Source organism: Prionailurus bengalensis, chromosome X (genome assembly GCF_016509475.1).
Source record: "Prionailurus bengalensis isolate Pbe53 chromosome X, Fcat_Pben_1.1_paternal_pri, whole genome shotgun sequence".
Taxonomy (NCBI): domain Eukaryota; kingdom Metazoa; phylum Chordata; class Mammalia; order Carnivora; family Felidae; genus Prionailurus; species Prionailurus bengalensis.
The window spans coordinates 19,461,292-19,466,953 of record NC_057361.1 but is presented as its reverse complement, the minus strand read 5'-3'; the positions used below and the strand labels follow the sequence as shown (position 1 = coordinate 19,466,953).

General features: G+C 41.2%; 1 pseudogene; it reads right to left on the bottom strand.

The window, feature by feature from the left end:
• Positions 1–2,704: 2,704 nt before the first annotated feature.
• On the bottom strand, positions 2,705–4,268 carry LOC122476820 (annotated as a pseudogene).
• Between the last annotated feature and the right edge of the window lie 1,394 nt (positions 4,269–5,662).

Sequence of the window (5,662 nt, the reverse complement as noted above, 5' to 3'; positions counted from 1 at the left end):
ATTTGAATTAAATGATGGCTTCCAATGCTCAATATAAAGAATTCAACAAATGGTGGGTATGAGTTTTTTGGTTGTTGGATTCTACTCCAGCTCCTTCTGCCACTGTCACCATTGCTATCGTAATCAAATTGAGGCAAAAAATGTGTTTTGGAAAAGTAAATGAAGACTCAGCCCCACCTTCCTACTTGAAATTTGTTATGGTTCAGTCCCACTGTTGAGCAGATAACTTTGCAGCTCGTTCTTTCCGTGTCACATATCTCATCCTGATGAACAGCAGGGTAGATCTTTACTTACTCAGTCTGAGCTAATTTTTAATTCCTCATTAGTCTTTAAGACAACTTATAAATGTTGTTACATCGTTTTGCACAAATGTTTAATCACGTTGACTGCTGAGTCTTGCAGTCTCTGTGTGTGGCGTAGTTCATACACTCGTGTGTATAAGTGCGGTAGATGGTGTTTTCGAAGATGGCCTCAAGTCTATCTCCCATCTCATATACTCTTTGTTACGTGACCTGCCATGCCTCCATCAGTAGGTGGAATCTTTTTTCCCTCCCTTTGAGTCCTGTCTGTCCCTGTGACCTGTTAGGAATGGAATATAGCTCAAGGGATGCTATGTAGCATCCAAGAATGAACCTTAAGAGATCTAGTGCTTCCTCATTTGCCTTTTTGGAATGGACCTTTTTAGAACCCATATGCCATGTTGTGGAAAAAAACCCAAGTAGCTATGTGGTGAATCCTGTCCAGAGGAGAATGAATCCTTCATCTGTAAGCCTTGGCTGAGCAACCATTTGATAGCCAGCCATGTGAGTGTAGCCATTTTGAGTTTCCAGATATCCAAGTGTCTCAGCCAATGTCATGTGAAGCAGAGATGCATGGTCAATTTACAGAATTATGGAAGATAATAAATTGTTGTTGTAAGCCCCTAAATGTTGGGAGGCTTGCTATACCCCAATAGATAACGAAGTACTAAGTTCATGTGACAAATAATTCTCTTCAGAATCTCTAAGTGCCCGTGGGAGTCTATAGCTCTAGAATTATGTAAGCATTGCAGGTATTAAGCCAGCATTTGGAATCATCTTTGAAAGTTTAAGGTCTCTTTCAAGAGAAGTAAGGGCTGAAGAGGGGTAAGGAACGATAAACAGGTTTCCAATACTAGAGGAGCCATCCTTTATTGTGAATAAAAGTAAAATTTCCTTATACTGATGTTAAAGGTTCCATAATTTAGTGCAGTGTATTACTTTGTCAGCTTGGCATCCTTGCAACTCACCTTTTGTTTCTACTACCATTCTTTCACTCATGTGGTTTCCTCTGCCTAAGAGACGTCTCTATTGTTGAATTACTTGCTGATTACCTACCTGGTTATTGTATGAAGGCCAACTCAAATGCCATCTCCTTCAGAAATACATCACTGATTCTCTTAGCCAAAAATTCTGTGTATGCCAGAATAGGACATACTATCCAAATTAATTAGTGGGGAAAATAAAAGATGGTGGCTAACTTGTATCCATAAAATATTAGGGATGTAGATTGGTCACAAATCTGCTGAAAATGTCAAATGTATTAATGGAGTTACGCATGCATATGTAAAATCACATTATGTAAGGTATCAATTATTTTTTGAAAACTGCTTTGTTCTGGTCTTACCTTTCTTGAACCATTTTATTCAGACTCTGCACCTTCCGCATCATTGTCTATGTGATCACGAAAGTCACTCCTTTTGGCCATCTATCATGGTTTTCCAGAAGATACTATTTTGTCTTCCACTAATATTGTTCAGGATATTTCACTCCCTGTGATACTGCTAGTAGAAACTTTAACCCATGCTGAAAAAATCCATTCATTCTGGTGTGATTAGAACAGTTTTATTTCTTTATTTTCTATTCTTTCCTTTAGGCATAAATTAGTGATTTCCACAAATTATTCATGTATCATCATTTGCAAATGTAAGGTTACATGCCCCAGGAATAATTACAGAATCAAGGTCAAATGGATTCACCTCTTTAAAAAAACTCATTATTTTGGTGGCACCTGGGTGGCTCAGTCGGTTAAGCGTTCGACTTTGGCTCAGGTCATGATCTCATGGTTTGTGAGTTCGAGCCCCATGTCGGGCTCTGTGCTGACAGCTCAGAGCCTGGAGCCTGCTTCGGATTCTGTGTCTCCCTCATTCTCTGCCCCTCCCCCACTTGCGCTCTGTCTCTCTCTATCAAAAACAAATAAAATGTAAAAAAAAAAATTTTAAAAACTCATTATTTTAGCAGAAGTTGATTGACATTTAAAACCCGTGTTTTCGTCCCTGCCTTCACCCTAGAATCACAAGAAAAACATTAAGAACTATGAGCAGGGCACTCTGGTGGTCCCCTTGCCAATATTATAATATAATATATCTGGGATGGAACCCCAGAATTTTAGTTTTTAAAATATCTCCAGATGATTCTAATGTGCAACCAGAGGGGTGCCTGGGTGGCTCAGTCGGTTAAGTGTCCGACTTGACTGACTCAGGTCATGATCTCGAGGTTCGTGAAGTTCAAGCCCACCTCAGACTCTGTGCTGATGGCTCTGAGCCTGGAGCCTGCTTTGGATTCTGTGTCTCCCTCTCTCTCTGCCCCTCCCCTGCTCACACTCTGTCTGTCTGTCTGTCTGTCTGTCTCTCTCAAAAATAAATAAACATTAAAAAAATGTGCAACCACACTTGAGAACCACTGATGTAAAACTAGCATGGGTTGAGTAGTGGTTCTCAAAATAAGGTCCACAGACAAGCAGCAACAGCCTCAACTGTATGTTTGTTTGAAATGCAAATTGAGGGGCTGTACCGTAGACCTAAACAGAAATTCCAGGGCTGAAGCTCAGTATTCATGACTTTAAATGACTTGACTAATATGCAGGCATATATAGTAACCTCTTATAGAGTGCTTTAACTCCTATGGTGCTTCAACTGTATATCTTTTTTTTTGTTTGTTTTGTTTTTAGATAATGAAGGTAGTATATATTTTTATATGGGGCATGGTTCAAAAGACATGTGGTAATCATCCAAATGAATTCTAGATTCCATGTGTCTTTTTTTTTCATGCTTTCACTATTGTTTTCCCCAAATTAGCGCCTTTCAGCATTCCCATAAATGCAGCTGGCATGGTTTCAAACTCTTCAGTGATGTTTTCATGGGACTGGATTTTACCCTCTAATACCCATCTCAGCAAGTCTTTCAGAGCCTTCTGGCAGACATCTCCTTGCCAGCGGGTGATGATGAACCCTTCCATGTGGTGTTGCTGATAGAGAATATTCTCTGGGGGTGGGCCTGGGGGAAGTGGGCGAGTAGGATTATATACAGAGATGGCCCCACATATAGCAGTTCTTCCAAATTTCTTCGTCTGGGGGATAACAATGTTTGAAAACTCTCCACCTACATTATCAAAATAACAATCATAACCACCAGGAGAGGCTTTTTTCAAAGTTTCTTCCAAAGACTCTACTGTTTTGTAGTTAAAGTCACCATCACATCCAAGCATTATAAGGTAGGCGAGCTTTTCACCAGACCCTGCTGCGCCAACAACTTTGCGGTTCAGAGCTTAGCTGTCTGGCCCACAGCAGAGCCCCATGCTCCCAGTGCTGCATTAACCTGCACCATTTCTCCACTCTTCACACCACAGATGTCAGGTAGGCCAAAGCAGGCTGTTAGCCCTGTCATGCCAACCATTCCCAGAGCCAAAGATAGTGGTAACGTGTCTGGCCACTCTGCAGGCAGTTTTTCCAGATCTTTCCCATCAGAAACGGAGTGAGTTGTCCACCCTGAAGAAGCCACTACCATAGTTCCTGTTGGGAAGGCTGAGTTTTTACTTTGCACAACTGTGGCCACTTGTTGCCCCATCATCATATTACCCTCATTCAGTCTTTAGGCTGTCACTCTTGTGGAGGAACAAAGCTTCCAGCAGGACCTCTCCATTGTTTAAGGGTGGGAGTTCAACCGTCTTCATCTCAAAGTTACCATGAGTGGATCTGCCTTCGAAGTGCTTCTTCAGGGTCCAGCTCTTAGCATAAACCATCCTGAAGTTCGAGAGTCCATGGGTTCCACTCCCTAGACAGAGAAGGTGTTTGGGGTTGAGCCTAACTGTGTATCTTTTGAGCAATGGACAGTGGGATAGCCAAGTAATTATTCTATGAGGGATGGCCAGCTCTGTGTATCTTGAAGGGACAAGCACATTTTCTCTACCTAGAGATACCCACTAAATCTGGGGCTAGATGGATTATCTTTCATTTAATAAATATATTTAAGGATGATGTCATTCACCAAGATATCTTAGGGCCCAAGTAGAGACAGGTAAGACCCTTAAAGCACAAACCTCCTTTTTCATGGTAATTTTAGGACTCAGCCACACATGGTTTAATCACTTGTGCAGATATAAAAATACAGTGTTTTAATGGTATATTGAGGCCTTAATTTAGGAATTATAAACATTGGGTTTCCACTCTGGAGAAGGTATCAGCAATAACTGTAAAATACCCTTCAGTTTCCTTCTGTTCCTTTACCTCCCACATCTATACTTCATGTTTACTTCCAGCGGTCTCCTTTTCTTCTGATCATTGACTTCTGAGATTCATAAATTCTTGGAAGGGTAGAAAAAAGTGAAAATTTGGCTCTTTGAGAACAGGGGCAAATAATTTTTTAAGAGAGAGAAATGAAAAGATGCAGTTATTGTTTTTAAAGCTGGCGGCAGATTGTGCCGGCAATAAAGGTAATTTTATGCAATGCTTAATGAAATTGAAAGTTTTGCCTTTGCTTTCCCTGCACACTTAGAGAGCCTATTCATCTGTCCTTTCAACACCACCAGCATTTTTGTAAACATGAAAAACACAACCCAAAAGCCTCAAGCCTTTAATTGCTCCTGAAACAAGCTGTAGGAAAAATACAAGGCTGGTGACGTGTACGCTGAACATTCATTGCTTTGTAACATCTTAGAAGAAAACAAACACAGTGAGATGGCACCTGTTTTGATCAAGTCTTTCCTTAGGGAGTGCATGTGGGAGCAATCCCAGGAGTTTGCATGACATGTGAAATGATTTTCTTAAAAGGGATAAGGGGAATATAGAAACTTTCCCACCATGTATCACACAACAGACTTGCTCAATGCCACTCCACCACTTCAGTCTGCTTCTAGTTGGCTTCTTGTGCCCAAAGATGGGAATATTCAAGATCACATCCCCCAGATTCCCCTGAAGCTGACATTTCTCATGGGATCCAGTAGTCTGTCAAAGGGGTATCTGCACGCCGGAGGTTAGGAAGTTGGGAGCAAGTGCCATGTGCTGTGGCTCAGTGATTCTTTTGATATGCAGGGTGGTGAAGTACCTTGGTTCTTCTGAGACACATTGGGAGAGGTTGGTGTCATGGGTGTCAGGTAGAGGGCGGTGGCAGAAAGAACATGTGGGTGTTTTTCTGGGACATTTCTATGATGTGATGGGAATTTCTCTCGGCTGCATGGCTGTTGGCTATGTATCATCCAAACTCAGTTGTTTGAGTCCTTCTCAAACTACTTCAAACATCTGGCCTTTAGGATCAAAGGAAAATTTAGCACCTGGGACAACTTTCAGGTTTTAAGAAGGGAAGGGATATGACAAACAAGATAAATACTTAGAAAAGAAAAGTATTTGGGGAGTGTATTTTCCATATGAT